The 19781-nt window shown below is 39.5% G+C and overlaps 1 long non-coding RNA gene across 1 annotated transcript in view; it reads right to left on the reverse strand.

Annotated features, from left to right (window-relative positions):
- Positions 1–1315: 1315 nt before the first annotated feature.
- LOC145550239 (uncharacterized) overlaps positions 1316–19781 on the reverse strand; it is a 77166-nt gene continuing 58700 nt past the window's right edge. The window contains exons 5-6 of the long non-coding RNA XR_014086159.1: positions 1644–1713; positions 1316–1471 (exon numbers count right to left, since the gene is read on the reverse strand). This is a non-coding gene — a long non-coding RNA (uncharacterized LOC145550239). The remainder of the gene's footprint in view (positions 1472–1643; positions 1714–19781) is intronic.

Here is a 19781-nt window from a genome sequence, read left to right on the forward strand (position 1 = left end):
AAAGTTTCAGTTTTTATATCAGTAACATGATTTTGAAGTGCCATTGGCAGCCCAAATAATCCCTAAAGTACATGAAACTGAATAATTTTTAAAATTAAACTCACTTCCTTACCATTAACGGAAAATTTAGGACAAAGTCTTTCAGGTAGCAACGTGATTTTCTGTTTCCCAGGGGAACAAATTTGATGCGACACGATGCTCATCTCTTTTTCCCCCTGACCTCCAGGGGAGACAAGTTTATCTTGGCGACACACAGTGAGGGAGATGGTAAGGCAGGTAAAAGAAAAGTCCCTAAAGCTAGACAGCAGCAGTAAAGAGTTTTATCTTGAGGTCACCAAGTTTCCAAAAACAACTTTTGAACATGATGATGATCTTTGAAGGCCAAATTGTTAGGAGACATGACTTGAAAAATTAAGCAATGCTGATTTTTTTTTTTGTCAAAGAAAAAAAAAACTTTTCTGTTCAAGATTACTGTCCTGAAAAAAAAAAATTGTTTCTCCACCTTTTTACTTGAAGTTTCAATGTTTACACAGATAAAGTTATCAGAGTCGAGTTGTGTCACATGTGGTTCCTGAAGCTTTTATTTCCTGTTTTTTTTTCTTTTTTTTTTGCATAATCTTCACTATGAATAGATTAGACGATTTACAATTTCTTTTTACCCCAGAATCAAAATCCCCAAAATAAAGGTGTGATTTTAATTTACATTTTTTGATTAAATTGAAACAAAGAATCTATTTTTATCCATGTCTGCTGCGAATGAGTCTTTGGAGTCATAGACTCTCCATATGCCATTTTTTGCACTCAGTATTTCAGCCCAAGACAAATTAAGAAACATAAAAAACAAAACATATTTATTGTTCCTGTTCTTAGCTTGCTCTATGTCGCGTAATAAAAACTAGAAGAAGCACAGCTCATACTCTCATTGAAAGCATAAACTCTCATTTAAAATCAACAGATGATGTTTTGAGGTTGCGTTTGATCAGAACCACAAAACTTCACAACCCTCATGGACCAGCAATAAACCTGAAAGCTCCAAAAATGTGATTAGCTTTTAGGAGCGAGAGAAGTATTAGAGATTTGTTCATATCTGTGATATTCCTTTGATGCCTGCTGAGAAGATGTATTTCAGTGACACGGAAACAAAAGCTTTCTTTGTCGGCTCATGGAATTGGGTTAAACAGGCAGGATCTTGAGGAGATTAGCGGAGAAATTCTCCAAGCGCCTCGTTTGATAGAAAAAGGAAAATCCTTCAGTTTATCTGACAAATCTTTAGGCAGACTGAACCAAATTCTGGGCTGAGAGGAAAGACAAAAGATTGATGCATAAACATTTTATCTGCACTTGAGTAGCATTAACTCGGCTTTGTTGGCTGTTCTCACCCCAAAGGGGGGAGATCAGGAAATAAAGTCACACTGACAATCTTCCCAAGTCCTCTTTTCTTTTCACATGTACGGGGGTGAAAGCATCCGGCCTGAAAAGAGACATATTTGTTTTTTACAGCTGTGGTTTTGCTTGACGCATTGGGATGGAGTTAGCCTTACTTCCTTATCACAAGAAAATGGGGAAAGCTAATCTGAGAGGAGGAAGTGTCTCATTAGAAACTAAATCTGGAGTGAATCTTGTAAGGGAGATTTATGGCACACCTTCAGGATTTGCAGCACTGCAGTGGAGGACAGAGCTTATTTAGCCGTAGATTACAGTGATGGATCCCACCTACAACACAGAGAAAGTCTGAGTTCCAGAAAAACACAGTATAACAACACAGTGGTGACTGTAAAAAAACATTTCAGATCAACAAACTAATACAAATATTAGTCAAATTCAAGTTATAGGCTAATAGAAAATGCAGTTTTCAGTTGATGATTTTATTCACTCATTGATTAAAAGTGAACCAAATCAACCTGAATCTATGTAAAACAGGATTTATTTCGCAGCTCGTTGACTAAAAAACAACCACAATGAAGGATGAAGTAAAAAAGATCAGCAGATAAAAGGCATTTTGAACACAATTAGCATTTTCATCCTATTAGACATAGACACCTTCCTTAAGCTCTCCCTCTTCTAAGCTGTGATAATGAGGCTGTAGTTCATTAACAAACTGCAGCGTGGATCCTCTAATATGTCTCCTAGGCAGCTATCAGCGTTTGATTGTTGCATTTGTTGGGGGCAGGCTTTAAACGCAGGTCTTAGTGTGTAAATGTCCTGCACAGGAGAAAAACTCCAGGGCACAATGCTGCTAGCGGATCCAGTATAGAAAATGCATATACATCTGGCAAGGGTGGCGTACAAAACTGCAGCGTGCGCATAGTTCAAACAACCTGCAGAAAGGAGCGTGCAGCAAAGCTGAGCAGACGGCGTTATGGCTCCAAGGAGAAGCCCACGCTCTAAATTAAATTAGCAGGAGATGGGCTCATTAGCACCAGGCTGGTTACTTGGGGAGCCTGCCGGCCTACAGCAGCAGCTAGAAGCGAAACAGGAAAGCAATATTGTCAGCAACATGTGGATCATGTAGATGACAAGGTTTAATAGTAGAGACGGTTCATCCTCCCGAGACCGCGGCTGGATGGGTTGTAAATAATAGATTGCGGTTCTTTCCTTGTAATGAAAAGTTAATTTGGATCGCTTTATTGAATTTATGTGCACTATATTTAAAGTTGGAGTTTAACTCTCAGCTAAATCGGAAACATTAAGGGGTTTATGAGGACTCTACTTTAATTCCACCATTTCCAAAATGAGCATTTATTATCAATTTAAAGAGACAGAGGAGGAATTGAAAGGTTTCAGATTTTATGCCTTTGTTTTACGGTCCACATTATTCCAGTTGTTAAACAAATAAAGTGACAAAAAGCTGTAATGTAGCTCTGTGAGCTGGCTGTGACTTCTTAGTTGAAAGACTGTCATTTGAAGACAATTTTGAGAAATTTCAGTGACACAGAAACATCTCTGATTTCATTTCCATGCCATTCAGTAAATCTGGATGTGGATTTCCTCATTGAGGACAAAGAAAAAAAAAAAAGAAACATTTTGCAGAACAGGTAATCACTGTTCAGCAGCAAACATTTGGCAGACTTTATGTCTGAGGTGACATTAGGAACACGTTACCTGCTGTTGGGGTGTTTGATCTGCAAGAAGAAGATCTAATGCTGCTTTTAATGGCAGCGATCTGACTACAAGTCGTGTTCAGCATGTTCACTGATTAAACTCTGTGTGCACTGAGCTCAACCGTGCAGAACTAGTCATTGCGACTTCCTCCCTCCCCCCCCAGTGAGTTCGGGATAATGGCAGAGTTTGATCATCTGAGCCTCATAAGCTTTCAAGTCCAATCAGTTTCTGCAAGCTTTCACATTTTCCTCCAGTCTTTACGCCAAACTTCATTTTCTTCTGAAGCAATCCAATAGCACGAGTGCAGTCATTTGGGTAGACTCACTATATTGCCCCCGTCTGACTTTGAGGTGGCTCTCCATATGTTTATTTCATTGGAACAGTGATAAACCTGGGGGCACTGAAATGATAATGGCTCCGTATCTTCGCCTGCATGCATTTAAATATACAGATGAACCAGCGAGAGGCTTCCACTTTGTACGTACAAGGCTCTGCTTTTGTTCCACAGCCTGACTACGTGCTTCATTTGCATAATTGTAATTACCTGTGTGGGCAGAAGACTGGCTGCTGCCCCAGGTAACTCTAAGATGAAGTCTGTTTTTCTCCCATCTTGCTTGTTCGGCTGTGAATCACTTAAATTGCTCCGTCTAAACACCTTGCAGAATCTGTGCAAGTCACAGTTTTAGAGTTCCTGCTTTTCTTAATGACACATTATGCCAAAGGGACTGTCTGGACTGGGTTTTTCTTTTTTTTGTGCTTTTTTTGAGTAGCAGGTAAAATCAAAGAACATTGGAATCAGAAGCGTTTTATATGCAGACAGGTTTAATGTATCACTCCAGGTTTTCTGAAGAAAGATTGTGATGCCCAATAAAACAGGACTTTTTAAGTTTGAAGCACAAGAGATCAACTTTCTTAAAGCTCAAACCTCTTTGAATATTTTTCTAATTCAGATTACAATTCTGCACAATTTGATGTGTATTTTTCTGGGCGTTTTAAATGAAGACAGCTGAACTTTTCTTGTTATCTTAACATTTTGTATCTCATCCCAGACAAGAGAAAGACTCAATCCAGAAGAGTCAACTCCTTACAAAGGAAACTCATTAAGGACGGGAGTGGCAGACAGTTAGAGAGGAATGAAGCATGAAAACATGAAAACCCAGCCCTGAGGAGGCGGGCTCGGGTTTCGTCTTTCTAACACCGACTGTGCAGCCTTGACTCGTCTAACCAGACAGTTTCTTGGAAACTTGTAAATCGAGACGTGACTAAAATGACGCACGTGTTGTTTTTGTTGCGATTCGTGAGGATCGTCAACAACAGGGACCTTGATGACCTCATTAGTGCTAAAGGAGAAACATCTACAAGAGAAGAAGTCACAGATGACGGAGAATCTATCAACCTTTTTGACATTTTTAGCCCATTTCATGTTGTCAGATACATATTTTAAGCAAATTCTTGTACCTTTAGGTCAGATGGATTGAAGATATAAGAGAGGCAGTAAAATAGTAGAAAAAATGGGTCAAATTTCACAAAGTCTAGTTTGTTTTACATAAAGTTTTTCTTTCAAAAATAAAACCATAATATGAAAACTGCTACCAACTCACCTGTGCTTTTGTCGTGTATAAAATCGGTTTAATAATCTGAAATTAGAATCACAATAAACAGGAGAAATTTTAAGGGTATAAAGACTTTGAGGTCGTGTGAACTGCAGGTTTAAGTGTTTTCAGCATCACAGTGTCATTTAAAATGATATTAAAATATTTTTGCCTTCTTATCTTTTCAACCTCATCAACATTTTAAATGCATTCATTTCATCTTTCTGTAAAACACCAGTCAAGCAGGCCTAACAAGCTTGTCTCATTTCTTCATTTTCTCCTCGTGATTAAATAGAATCATCTAATTATTTTGCTCTGAGATGTGCTGATTAGTAAAATCACTCGCTGTGTTTGGCAATAACCACACAGCTCCGGCTTAAAAACCGCCAGTGCTTCAGAAATGACAGCTTCTTCATTCAAGCCAATTTTTTTTTCTTTTACAGCGATAAACAAACTACCAATATATTTATCAAATCTCAAAGAGAGAAACGGGGGTGAGAGTCTGGTTCAAATCACAAATGCAAATTAGAAACTTGTGATGTGGATTAATCTGTCCATCGTGTGGCGAGGAGCTGAAAACAGAGATAAAAAACGCTTTTTTTTTAAACTTTCACAGCAATTCTTCAACACACTTTGAAAATGAGACCCTCGATTCACTGGTGGGGTGAAATTTGGAATATTAACCAGGCTCTGTGGGGGTAAACGATACCTGTGGAAGGAAGAGGATGAGATGGAAGACGGAGACAAATGGGGAGATAAATCTGCTGGCGCAATTTTCCTCTGGAGGCCCGAGGAGATATAATCGGGAAAGCTCGCTGCTTTATGAAAGAGCTTTTACATAACATCTTCAGAACCCTCGAAGTTCTCCATGGAGGTGCGTTTTCACGCTGTGACTTCAGCACCTCATGATCCCCGTCAGCAGAATCTGGGATGGAACAGGCCCTGACTTTTAAATACGTAATGAAAGCGACGCCCGAGTCTTGTGCTGTTGTTTTTTTTTCTGCTCTGATGTCTTTGTCGGAGTGTTGCGCCTCTTTGAAGTGCACCACGATGTCGGAAGGTGTCATCATGGTGTGTTTCTTTGCTTGCTAATTTTAGCCGGTCCAAAAAACACAGAGAAGAAAAAAACAAAAAACAACCCAGGCTCGAACATACTGTGTGAGCGTTGTTCTTCTGCGGGGATGGAGCGCTCCACTCCCAAGCAATCAATATTGGATGCACCTACAGGGACTAACCAAGCAAATGGCTCGAGGCAAGACCCAGTCCCTTCCTACTATTTTCTATATATAAAACTATCCTGGCATATAATGAAAAACATTACCTGCCACCAGAGCACATAACTCCACTGGCAGCAGGCGGAGGAGTTATGGAATGTGGGCCAAAGAATGATCCAATTACACAAATAGTGTTTTTACAGTAGAGAGCCGTTCATCACCATGCACTATAGATAAATCACCGCTTTGGTTTGAGATTTATTTAACAGAAATCACTCGATAATAACAGATAAAGAGCAGCGGCCTCGTCTTCCTGGGGTTTAATGTATGTGTGCATTTGTCAGTGTGAGTCGGTCTGTGAAGCAGCCGAACTGCATCACCCCCTTGAGATAAAGAGCAGGCTTTCAGCTCAGTCACTCGAGAGGATTGGTCTCTCTCCTGCTGTGGCTGCCTTGTTCCCGGTAAACAAACACATATGACAGATGTCAACATGTTACCAGTGAGCCCTGCTGTGTGCCGCCGTCTGCTTGGCATCCTGCTCATGTGAAGTCACCGCGGAGACGAGTTCCCTCGCCCGGTCATTTACATTGTAAAGTGGGGAGAGATGCGGCGCACAGAAACCTTCCTACGTTGGAAACTTTTCCAGAAAAATAAAAAAGTTTATAGATGAAATATAGTGTTGTAGAAAGTTAAGCAGTCAAATGATAAATGTGTGCGTTATTAATGTCCTCTTAAGTGATTCTTTATGTTAAATGTTGTTGGCTTCAGTTGACAATGTGAAATGCAGGAGAACTAAATGTTCATATAAGCCAGTGGTGTCAAAAACTTTTTGGCATCAGTGCCAAAAATGTCAAGTTGAAAGTATTCGTAGGCCAGAGGGTTTGCATTTTCTTTTAAATAATAATGACCAAACATATTTAGTTTTTTATATATACGTGCTCAACAAGACATTACAATATTTTAATGAGTCAATCATTGTAGATTTCAAACTTAGAATGCTCTTGAAGGTTTCCCAGATTAAGAAAAAAATTAAATAAATCAAAAAATACCCCAATTTTTTTTTCAGGTTGATCATATTTTTCTGAATTTTTGAAATGGTCATGCCCAAGTCTGCATTTTAGTAAATATCACTGGTTGCTTTTTCTTTTCTTTTCTTTCTTCTTATTTTTTTTTACTAAAAAAAATTTAAAAAATGGATGAATATTGTGTTCCACCTCCATTTTTTTTTCCCATTTGCACACAAACCAAAATGAAGCCTTTCTTGAATTGTGATCAAATTACACCCCTGATGTAACCCGATGTGACGATGCACCAGTGGCGTGGAGCAAACAGAAGGAACCAGAACTGACCAACGAGTCGATATACAGAGGAACTAATTATGGGAACTGACAGCAGCTGGGAGGTGAGGCCTGATGAGGCAGATGACCAGCAGCTGGGGAGTAAATGGGAACGTGACTGAGGACAAAAACAGAGGAAACTAGAAGGAATTTCAATTATAGCAAAAATAATTACCAAATCCAACACCTAAAAAGAGAAACTAAACTACTGAGTGCAAAACAAATCCAAAACTGCAGTATAGAACAAACAATAAAAATCAAAATTAAAATGCTATACAGGGAAACAATAAAAGCAGAAGTTCACTGCTGGACAGGATATGAAGGTAAAACCTGTCGAAGATTTTAATAGTTGCTTCTATTTAACATCACATTTCCAGTCCCTGATAACTGTGTCTGTTTTTACATTGAAGTTACCCCCCAAAATAAACCCTGCTTCAAGGTGTTTTGGTTGTTATTTTTATGCTTGGAGCACTGGCATCTGACTTCTGGTTTGGTAAATGAGCTCAACACAGTTAGGAGCCAGGTAAGATCACCATGTTGTGGAATATAATAAACAAATCAAAGACAAATGACTTGAACAACGCTGTCAAAGAAACTGGTGAGATATCAGGAGGGTAAAGAAGAATTTGGCGGATTTCTGTAAGAACTCAGATTATAAGACACTAATGAGCGATTACTACTAAAACATTCAAGATGGAAACCTAATCTTAAAAGTATTTAAGATTGGGTATCTTACATATTTTTATATAGAATACAGAAGAAGAGATGTTAGTTGGTTGTAGCGTATATCAGATCCATACCTTTGGTAAAGCACACATCACATCTGATGACGACGCAAACTACAAGATCGTTGACGGCTCATGTTCACGTTGTGCACTAATACGGCTGGAAGAGAGCCAGCTGTGTTGTATGTTTTCTTTGAAAAATGCTTCAGGCGACGTTTGCTGCCACCGACTGCTGCTCCATCATTCTTGGTGACAAACATTTCAGTCAGTTTCTTATTCATCTCTTCAGGGCAGCTCTTTCTACGCTGGATCAGCAAGTGCTTTTCCTTCACAGGTAGGAAACACCTGCAGAGTTATGATCATGCCTCGATAATGAGCTGAAACTCCAGCTCTGTTGAACACACAACGTTCCCCAGCCTTGATGCAGAGGAGGGAAGACTAAAATGAAGTATCTCCACCAATCGTCTTATTGCGCTTCCTAATGAAGAAAGTAGCTCTAGATTGGTGAAAACTTATCAGGTTTATTTGAAACATTCCCAGCCTCGTCTCCCCTTATTAGACTGTTTTGAGTGATCGATCAAACTCAAAACAACCTCATCCCCAAACCTCATTTCCACAGAGTGGAGCGGTAAAACCCAGTGCATTCAGAAAACATCGCATCTTGTTGTTTCTACTGCTTTATGATTCCACCTGCAGCAACATCCACGCAACTGGTGGAGCACAGCAGGTCAAGAGGTTTTACTGCTAGATTAATCACAGCAAAGGTTAATTCCTGACTCATTGCATTTGCAAATAACACTCATACGGAGTCATTAAAATGTGCATTTGTGAGTGGAAACCCCAACTGAACTTGGTCGAGTTACTTTAAAGTTATTAGCCGTTTAATTTGTTCATGTCAAAAAGTCGGAGGGAAAAGTATAGAAAGCTAGAAATGCAAATACAGAGGAGATAACCAGGCTCTGAAAGTCAATGAATGCAGCTAATGCAGTCTCTAGGACAGTAAAGATACATACTGTAAGCAATAACATGTCCTCTGTCTGTCCTTTGTCCAGCTGCTGCTTTACATTTGATGTAACCTTGCGCATCACCTTGTGCAGAACAAAACTGTCCCTGATGGACTGGAAAATGCAAAGTGATCAGTTCAGCAGAAACATACAGAGACTGTGGATACCTCAAAGAAAACTAGTAATTTAAAGTCTGCACCATTTGTTCATGTTACAACCTAAAATACTACATTTTATTGGGACTTTATGTGACAGACCCACACAAAACAGTGAAGTGAATGGATCACTACAAATAAAAAGTGATAAGAAACTTATTATGATAGAAGCAGCTGAAATGATCATGACCTTGGAGAAGAGAAAGGAAAACACAGGCGAGCCTGAGAAGAGAAAACACGACTTTACACTGAATAAGGAAAACACTCAGGCACTTGGTGTCATTCATGAAACAAACAGTAAAAAGTCCAGATTGCGAACAGCTGCGGTCCGATCGGTCACTTTGTGTTGGTCAACCACAGGTCCAGTCCACAAGAGAAACTGTCCTGAGACCTTTGGATGCATTTCTGCTTCAACATGGCCGATATTCAGCTCAGCAGAGGAGCTATGGGTGCGTTCACACTGCAGCCTGAAGTGACCCAAGTCCGATTGTTTTTTACGTAATCCGACCTGTATCTGATCTTTTCATGGCAGTGTGAACAGCACAAGTCGGATTCTTTTCGAATGCAACCCATATCCGATACGTATCCGATTCAAATGCGACCATAACGTCCAGGTCACATTCATCCGAACTGAACGTCACTGATACTCAACAAATCTCACTATTCTGCGTCCTGATACGCGCAAGCGGGAAGAAAAACAACAACCATGACGGACAATATGAGGATTAAGTTGTTAATATGTTGCTCCAGTTGGACAACAACTTCAAACATGTGAGCTAAGCTCCACCGTTAGCCTCCATGTTTACTTCCGCAAACACTGAGCTCTTCTTCTTTTTATTGCAGTTGGCAGAACACTGAGAACGCTGACGCTATGGCGCCCTCTACTGGGCATGCGGGACACTTTCAGGTCGTTTGCCGGTTCAGACTGCAGATCCCATACAGGTCGCATTTACTGGCAGTGTGAACGGCACGGCAAAAAAAAAAATCGGAATTGGGTCACTTAAGGCTGCAGTGTGAACGCACCCAATGAGTCATTTATCTGATTAAAAGAAGCTCTCAAATACAAGATTCAGGCTCACATTGGTGCATTTTTTGTTCTGAGTTGTTGTCTCAACCCAGTTTCCAAGTGTTTTAATGCAGAATGTTTTTCTGACCTCCTGGTCAGAAAAACAACACAAACAAGACAAACAGTCCTCATTTAAACCAGAATATGAAATAAGAAACTTGTCTTCTAGAATTAAAGTGAATATTTCTTCCAGAATGTTCTACCTGCTGTTATACAGTTTAATGCAAATGAAATGTAGAGGGGGATTTATCTGTTTGTACAGAGAGGGAGAAATAAGGCTTTGAACTGCTCGGAATGATCTGATTGCTTTGAAAATACATTTCCAGGCTAGAAATGTTTTTTTTTTTTTCCGATGTAAACATACCTTGGGGTCATTCCTAGAACTTTTTAATAACGTCGGCATGCTGAGCAAAAAAATCTACATCATGTTGACATTCTCAGCTCCCCCTTTTAATGCTGTTTGTGTCTAAACAGCAGCATATTTTTAATTTTACCTCAGGTATAATGGTTTAATGCAGTTTAAAAGCACATAAATCCCATATGCATGACACGGCATTTAGTGTATATGGATTATGTTGATGCATTTTAAACAGAAAATTAGGTCAACATAAATGCATGGTGGGGCGGAGATGTGTTGAAAAGTTTTGGAAGGTGTGATTAATGTTTCTTCACACATCACGGGCCTTTCCCATGATGCATCTGAGCGTCGCATATTGCTTTAATGATTCAGCATCAGCAGTCTAAGTAGAGCCGGATTGTTTAAACCTGTGTGTTTCTGAGGTACGTAAAAAGAAGAAAAGACTGAAATACAAAATACTTTAAATCCTGATTTTTTCAAAAGCCGGCTGATGATTTAATTTCTGAGTCTCTAACTTGTGTTTTTAAGCAAAACTTCAGCACAAACAAACTTCCAAAACTTTCTTCATCTGGAGGTGAACACTCAATCAGTACAACTTTCTCAAAACTAAGTACATATTTTAAAACTATAATCAATATCCAAGTTATTCTTTTATCATTATTTATTATTTAATTGGTGAGAAAAGAGCAAATCTTCAGTCATGGAATACATTTGATCAATATAAAACATATAAAGTTGCATTTGAAGATGCATTCTAGCATGAAAACACGTCATTAACTAATATCTACAATTCAGGAATATGCAATAAGAAAATAAACCGCACAAGGAAATGTTTTTTAGAGGTCGGCTGCCTCACACTGCAACAGAAATGGCAGCTAAAACAGAAATGTTGGAGAGTAAACTGGGATCTGAATAGCAATGACATGCTGGTAGCATTTCATAAATAGCCAATCAAATCCCCAACAAGACTGCAAATAAGACTCGGTAATATGTAGAGCGGCGGAGCATTGTGGAAACCAAATGGAATATAAAAACCATTCTGTTCTGCCGCCTTCGCCTTCTGGTGCTTTGCTAAAACCTCGAGCAAGAAAGACATGAACTGGAATTTTGCTTCAACGACAAATGCAAGTTACTACTGGATGTGAAAGAAGTGCAGAGTTTCAGCGGGTCAGTCAACGTCTGCAGAGCTGCAGCAGCGGCTCTTTGTACGAGAAGGATCCGTCTCTCTGTGCGTCTCCGGTGGATTGTGGGATGATGGGATCTTTCTGTAAATGAGTTTGGGGAGTGAGTGCAGGGCACAAGTGGAGAAGATAAGGCTTTGTGCAGATGAGGCCATTTTTCATGTGTTTCAGGGCCCGGATGGGGCTGTTGGCTGATCTGGGCTGCTTGACACAACGTCATGAATATTTATGAGATAAGGTCTTGTAATTTTGCATAGTCAAACAAAACACTTGTTGCTAATCCGCTGGCTAAACAAATAAAAGCTGAAATCTGGTTTATTGCAGCGGGAAAAGTATTGGAGAGCTTTCTGTTTTTTAGTAGGCAAAAAAGCCAAAAGAAAAAATATTTTGATGATGAAGATGCTAAAGTTATCCTATGTCTTTAGTGATTTCATGATGTTAAAATTAATTAAATTAAATTAGTGATTTAAATCTGACTCAAATCCAAACTTCTGGAAAAGAGACGAGCAAAGGGAGAAACTAACTGGATATGATGATTAACAGATTCTAAAAGAAACTTATCAGCAAGACACAGGAGTTTGTTTTAAGTAAATTGTTTCTTAATATTGATGAAACTTTCTAGTCCCATTGGCAGATTATTTCACTTGGGAAATTGTCTTGTTCTAAGTACATTTAACTGCCGGTGTAACTGGTACTTCTTCATCAATATTAAATAATTATTTAATTGAAACAAGCTCCTTTTGCTGAAAAGATTCCTGTAAGTTAGTTTTGTCTTATTTCAAGTTTATTAAGATATTTGTACTAAAAATACTCGGTAAGATTGAATGTTTTTGCAGTGCAGAAGATGATTTATGAAGTAGTTTCTGCTTCCAATAGGATTTTTGTGCATAAATAGTGACATCATATCACTGTCTTAAAGCTTAGCAAACACCTTTAAGAGCAGCCAGGAAAAACAGTGTGAAAATGCAGCTTAGCGCCAAAACAAACAGTAAAGATTTTACTCATAAACACTCACAACTCGCCGCCGTAAAGATCATATTTCACAGTATGATCAACGCAATAATTATGCAACAATCTTTGCAAAACATCCCTGCAATCTGGAATGTAAATAAATAATTTCACTGTATAAGTTTACAAGTGAGTTGCATACTTTCATTTCATTTCATTTTTTTTAAAAAGAGCCCAAACTGATCCATGACAAAAACAAAAACTCTTCCCCCCACAGCGAATGTCAAATACTAGAATAAGAGTTTTGTTCTGCTATATGATCACAAACGTCACATGCAGTCCGAAGACACCCTTGAGAAGAGGACACAGATGTCCCAAATCTAAATATCTAATCATAACCTTCAGCTCTGCTGTAGGGATGATGCATTTATGTGACAGGCGTACTCAGAGGTCCAGAAGGGTCTGAGCTGAGGGAACGTACCACTGACACCCTTATCTGAGCCTCCACAGCCCTCCTCTGCAACACAGTCACACTCCGATATACCCCCCAATTTACTTCAACAAAACAAATGACATTTACAATTCCAGCCGATAAGCAAAGGGAGCAATGTGTGAAATAGACCAACAAACAAAAGGAGGAGGAGGAGGAGTTAATCTTGGTCCGGGGCCGGATTAGCAGCAGGGCTCACTTTTCTTTTCTTTTCTTTTTTTTTTTTTCTTGGCCAGTAACAGAAGAGCTCCTGGATTTTATGAATAACTTTGTCCAAAGCAGCAGCACTTCTGGCAATGAAATGTGCAGAGAGTCGGTGAAGAGAGAAATGACTCAGAAGATGGAAGGCAGCTTGTCGCTGATTGGGGCCGTGTTTTTATTTGGTGGCCCATGGCAGCAGCTGTCGGCCTCCAAAATATATTCAGGAAAATTTCAAACTGTGACCTTCTACCTTTCTGTAAAGTATGTTGACACTGAGCTGGAAGAACTACTTAGTTTGCTCAACCTCAGTCTAAGATTGACTGAGGTTGAGTTACTTTGCAGGAAATGAGCATAAATAGATGTGGAAAGCTGATACAGATATCACACTTGTTCTACAAAATGTTGAGTCAGGGCAGCTAAATAAAAATGCATGCCACATTTTTTTTTAAAGTTTTTTTTGTATCTGTATAAAAAAATCACAACTTATGATTTAGTTAGAGAAATTCTCTTCATTGTGAATTCGGAGAATTCACAATTTACAAGATTAGCCTTGGGTTATGTTGCAGTGCCTCAATTCAAAAGTCCTCTCTCTTAAACGATCCACAATTTCTTTATTTCATTCAATTTTGCTCATTCCACAATACATATAAGGCTTTAAATAATTAGTTCAGTTACTGTATGAACAGGCGCTTTTTCTTTCCCAGCTTTATATCCTTCCATGCTACAAATTCAGGAGAAATGAATCAAGCGCTGAACCGTCCTCTGACCTCTGAAGCCTTTCAGGATGATGGAAAACAGAAGAGAAACGGTTTTGTGTCCGTTTGCATCGCTGTCATAAATCAAAACACGTGTCGGCCATGCAGCTGTCAGGTTGGTCCGGTGCAGCAATTACCAACACACCATTCCTCTGGTGCGAGCACATTTGTGTCTGATTACAATTAATACAAGAGAAACAGTGAGAACGGCACAAATTTAAAAAAAAAATCATGTTGGTGATTTACTTTGTGGCAATCTGCATGATTAATGATTTGAAGACATAAATTCTGCGCTTTATGTTGCTGCATTCATTTGTTCATGCAGGTTTTAGATCCAAAGTGGTCAGCGGACCGGAAAACACACAGCCTGACCATAAAGAGATGTTTGGTTTGCAGACACAAAGCAGCCAAGAGCAGCGTTGATTCCTTTAATTCTCTGATGAAAATTGGTGAGAAGAACCACCTGTAAATCCAAGGCCTTTTGAATGAAGGAGCAACATACGGGGCATCACTAATGCTGCTTCGCAAAACTGTTCATTTTTCTTGGACTTAATTTCATTTCCTTTCAGAAAGCTTTGATATTCATTAGCTCAAAGTCGGTGTTAGACCTCCCTGCCTGCACAGCAGGACCCCAGCAGCAGGGAAAAAGACCTTCTGCTTGCCAATCTGCCATGCACTATTTGTCCTAATGTCACTAATTATGGATATTGTCAGCTAATGAGTAGATGAAATAGGAGAATTACAGTTCATCGCTAATGAGTTTACCTAATTGGAGCATTCATCAACTCCAGAAGAGGGACGTCAGGGCGGGAACTTTGTTTCGCGTGTCGTTTATTAATGACAGCCAAAACAAAGTTGGGCAGAATGAGAGGGAAGCATTAGGACCCTGTGTGACCCCTTTTAGTCACACACCTGTTTCCACCTTAATTATTAAGCCACTTTATTAGAGGTACATGGAAATACACAAACAGCTGCTTTTAAGATGGTGCTGTCTGAGCATCATGTGGAGAAGGTGATGTTTAATAGACGGCGCTCAGTGGTCAAAGGTTGGTCGTCTTCTCTAATGACTAAACACTGAATGAGAGGAAATCAAAAGCTCAGACTTGAAACAAAAGCTAGAAAGCTATTTTTTTTTTTTTTCAGATTTAGTTTAGTTTCCTCAAAATTAACATAAAACTTGTGGAAGTTTGTTTTTTTCTTGCCGACATTTTTAGATTCTCTTGAGCGTTTTCACACTTTGTCAAATTAAAGCCACAAGCTTAGTATGTTAATTAGCTTTTAATCAAACTAATGCATAATTATGACGTTTCAGAAGAAAGATAGAAGTTTGCAGGTTTATATCAATTTGAAAAAAAGTATTTTATGCATTTGTACTCGGCTGCTTGAGTCTGGACTCTTTAGAACCAGGTTTTCAATGGGGTTCAGCCTCTTAATTTTTTCCAGAGCTTCATATCAAATTAGCATTTGCACAATTTGTGTGTACGGCTAAAATTCCTCCACAATGCACATTTATAATCTTACATAACAATCCGTCGACCCCTGTGTTTGTCTGGAAGGCTTGATGAGAGAGGAAGGATTGCAGATCTCGCCTGAAGGGTCAACCCTGCCCTGCACTTTGTACATCATTACTCTGGCTTTAAATTGAATAGCAGAAGCAGTTAATTAAATGATCAACACTGAGAACATGGAGGCTATCGCAGAACAAATGCGTCTCTGTTGGCGCCGCTGACCTTCCCTGGGGATGAAACTCTTTGAGCTTCACCCCATGTGGGGTCCGAACCGCTGCTGACACCAAACGAAAACCACCCTTTAGATCTCTTTTGTGGAATTTAGATTTTAAAGTAAAGGAGACAATGAATTTGTTTCTTTATGTTGGTTCTTACTGTAGGCATGAGTGAAAAAAAGAAAAAAAAAAGCTGCAGATTTTAAGTGATCGGTGCTGCATGACGTCAAATTTGTGCATTTGATGTATTTTTAGATCAAAGTGTCTGATTTTAACTGACTGACAGACAAACTGAGGTCACTCAGTGCATGAGCTTAACTCAGTTTCTCCAAACATGTAAATAAATACAGTCAGAAAAAAATAATCTAAAAACAGAAATAATAAAAAAAATGGTTTTGTATTCCTTCCTTTTAGTGCTCAGATGTTCAGACAAAGTAGCTTCAGTAACTTAAACATATGACAACTAAAGAACTAAATGAGATTTTAGCGTCTTTTCAGCAAAATTTCAACGTTTAGTGGGAAAAGTTAAGCAGAAAACCTCCAGGAAGTGGTTTCTCTTCCCTCTCTTTTGGGACTCAAAGGCAGTGAACTCTTGCTGCCAGCGGTTTTATGGCACTGGCTGCATTTCTGAAACGACTGCTGACTGGATGCAATAACTAGACTATAAACTGTTGAGTTTATTGCAAAAAAAAAAAAAAAAAAGAGTGAAAAGCTCATAATAACAAAAAAACAAACATAAACATTATCTTTGATCACTGGAATAAGTTGAAAGTATAACCAGGTCAAATTTAACCTATTTTTAAAAGGATAAATGAAAATCTAAAAATACGTCACCCACTTCAGCTTCCTCGTGAAAAACGATACGACATGAACCTGAAAGCGTTTAGATGTGGGAGGAAAGTGGGGCACCCAGAAGGAATCCACGTCAACCCATGAAGAATGCATGAACCCCTGACGGAGAGGCGGCAGAGGGGTTTGAACCCCGGCACGCCATCATGTGAAGCGCTGAGCCACTGTGCTAAAATTAAACCTCAGACATTTACTACAAAGGTCAGCAGCGAGAACGCTCTGCTCAGGAAAAGCTGGATGCCAACGGGACACTTTTCGGTGAGCTTTGAAACCGTGTCTCGTTGGAAAAGCTGCGAAATACAGATTTTCTTTTTGTTTGAATCCTGCAACCAGCTGCTCTAATCAGATTAACGCTTCACATCCAGTCTGCTTACATCTGCATCAAAGCTGACTTTCGGTTTGCTTGTGTTGGCTCCCCTGGTTTCAGGTTCACTTCCTAAATGTAGAGCTGGAGCCACAAAGTAAATGCTTCACATCAAATTATATTTATATTTAAGTGAGCCAATCGGAGCCCAGACCTAAATTAGCCTGAGAGTTTTTGGCAAAACGTAAAAATGAGTGAGATGGTCTCAACTTAATCTGAGTTACAGTGAAACTTACATGTTCGAGGCTTGATGAGACACCATGAAAAAAAGTATTGAGTCAACACAAAGCAGCTGGACGTCATTCATGTTTGAGGTTTGTGTTTTAAATGCAACCAAATGTAGAGAGTAGAGATGGAGGTAGTTCCTGCGTGGATAACCGTCTTCCAGCTGGCAACTAGTTATTTAATGCAATGAGCAGCTTCTCATTCCTACAATCAGCCATTCTGCATGGGATCAAAGGAAAACAAACATCTTTAACATGAATAACCGTTTGTTAGTCCTGCTTCCAGTTGGATCAAATCAGAAACACAGGACTTGCATAATGTGTGTATTTTGATGGGGAATTGAATCGAGTCAACTCTGCTGTCTATATAACCAAATAATTGATTGACTGGACCGTCGTCAGAGAGAACAGCAGCATCAGATCTCATCTGGTTCCTCTCCTCAGAGTTCTCCTTTACGCCGTTGGATTGTAATAGTCGTGTTTTGATGTCAGGTAGAAGGAGGAAGCGCTTTGCTGTGAGGTTTTCGGTAGGACACACACACACACTCACACTCACACACACACGGCGAGCCTGTCGACCCTGGAGCCTGTCATCATAATGAAGCATCAAGAGAGAGGCTGTGATGCCATTACACCAACAGATGTGAGGGATGGGGGGGCGAAACGCGCTTTGTGAACATGTGAGGGCGATGGGCGGTGGAGCTGCAGTCTGTTTCCAAAATGGCATCAAGCAGCCAGAGTGTCAGAGTTGAAAGATTGTATTTGTATTCTCCGTCTGTCATGGAGCTTCATGGCTTACTGTGGGTGGGGAAAACGCATCGTTATTCAATAAAAAAAACATATATCGCTTTTGTTTTATCCAACTTTGGCATTAAATTCCTTTTATTGTGAAACAAACGCCGAGTCGAGTTTTTAAATTCAGTTTATATAGAAATCTGCTGTATTAGTTTGATCAAATTTTATTTTTTGTTCGTTGTTGATAGATTTTTAAGTTTTGTAGCAACTATTTGTGTCACAATTTCCTGCGACTCACCGTTTAGTGTCATTAGATTATGAAGAGGCGCCCCAACTTGTAAATCCAAAGAACAAGAACTGATTTTTATTTACATTGAAAACCAGGAAAGATGACCCCTTATTTCCTCATTTGTAAGAATCGATTTAAAACCCCAGAATCAGGATTTTTATACTTTTTCAGCTAAGTAGGTGAAATTATTCTGTACTTTTGGACAAATGTTGGCAAGATACACATAATTTAGTGTCATTTATTTAAGCACTCTTCATTTTCCAGAAACCTTTCCCTGTCAAATTTAAAACATATGCCTAGATGTAAGTACCAGAAAGTGCTCTGTAACCTTAGCAGCAGGTCCGTATCTGAGAAGTTTGCTTGTAAAAGAAAGAAGTGGTGGTAGATTGTTTCTCTTTTAAAGTGGATTCACACAATCTTTTTTTATTATCTTTGCAGATACAACTTCACAAACGCCGTCCATTAGCAGCTTAAGTTCCCCAAAACCAGCAGCAAGGCCTCCAGGTCCTGCAGCACGTGTTGCACATCCTCAGACTGAAGGTCAAATGCTTCCGGAGATAAATGTTGGGCAGAAAGTGACAGTTCTGGTGACGAGTTTCCCTATAAATCAAACTGAGGGGGAAAGTCAAACCAACCGAGTGTGAAGAGGAAGGACTGATTTTGGAGGCTGGGCGCTAATTGTTTTTGTTTGTCAGTTAATTAAATTAGCGCCACAAGCTTTTTTTTTTACAATCTATTATATTAGAAAACAACTCGCATTTTCTGCTTAGTGGAAACTGAATCACCTCAGTTGAACGTTTTGAGACATTTATGCCAGATGTTGTTCTCGCAGCTGTCAGGAAAAGCAGCGCTCTGTCTGTTTGACCGCATCATTTCTCAACGCGTCGCCCTCTTCTCTCCTCTAATGACAATTAATAGAACTCATCCTTCATCCAGCTTTAATTTCTGAGACGATGACGCACGCGCAGAGCACTTTCCACAAACTTCACCTCACTTTTTCCCCAGCAGCCTGGAGCGTGACAGTGACTGATGCTCGGCTTCCTGGCTGTGACTCGCCGTGTTTGATTGACGCCTGTATCTTTCAACTGAAAATTCAGTTTCTGGTAAGGCCCAGGTTTACATGTATAATTAATTAGGCTCATCTCGCAGCCGAGGCTTGGCAGGTAATTATTAATGACAACTGCTATTCTGGAGAGTTCAGGTGACTGAAGGAAGAGGGACTCTGGCTCATCACTGGCAAACATTGTAAGGATAAATAGAAAAAAAAAAAAGCCCAGGGATGAAAGGTGTCATCTTTTCGAAAACATTTAACAAGCTTTTCATTTTGGAGTTGTACTCGGCTCAAACTTTCCACATGACTGGGTTTTGTAGATTAAAGTCTCTAACAAGTATTCTCAGGACAGCCTCACATCTTTTGCCAAGCCATCCGAGTGTGATGGCATCTGACTATGTTAGACGGGGAACATCCA

The sequence above is a fragment of the Poecilia reticulata genome, chromosome 23, assembly GCF_904066995.2.
Source record: "Poecilia reticulata chromosome 23, P_reticulata-male-v2, whole genome shotgun sequence".
Taxonomy (NCBI): Eukaryota; Metazoa; Chordata; class Actinopteri; order Cyprinodontiformes; family Poeciliidae; genus Poecilia; species Poecilia reticulata.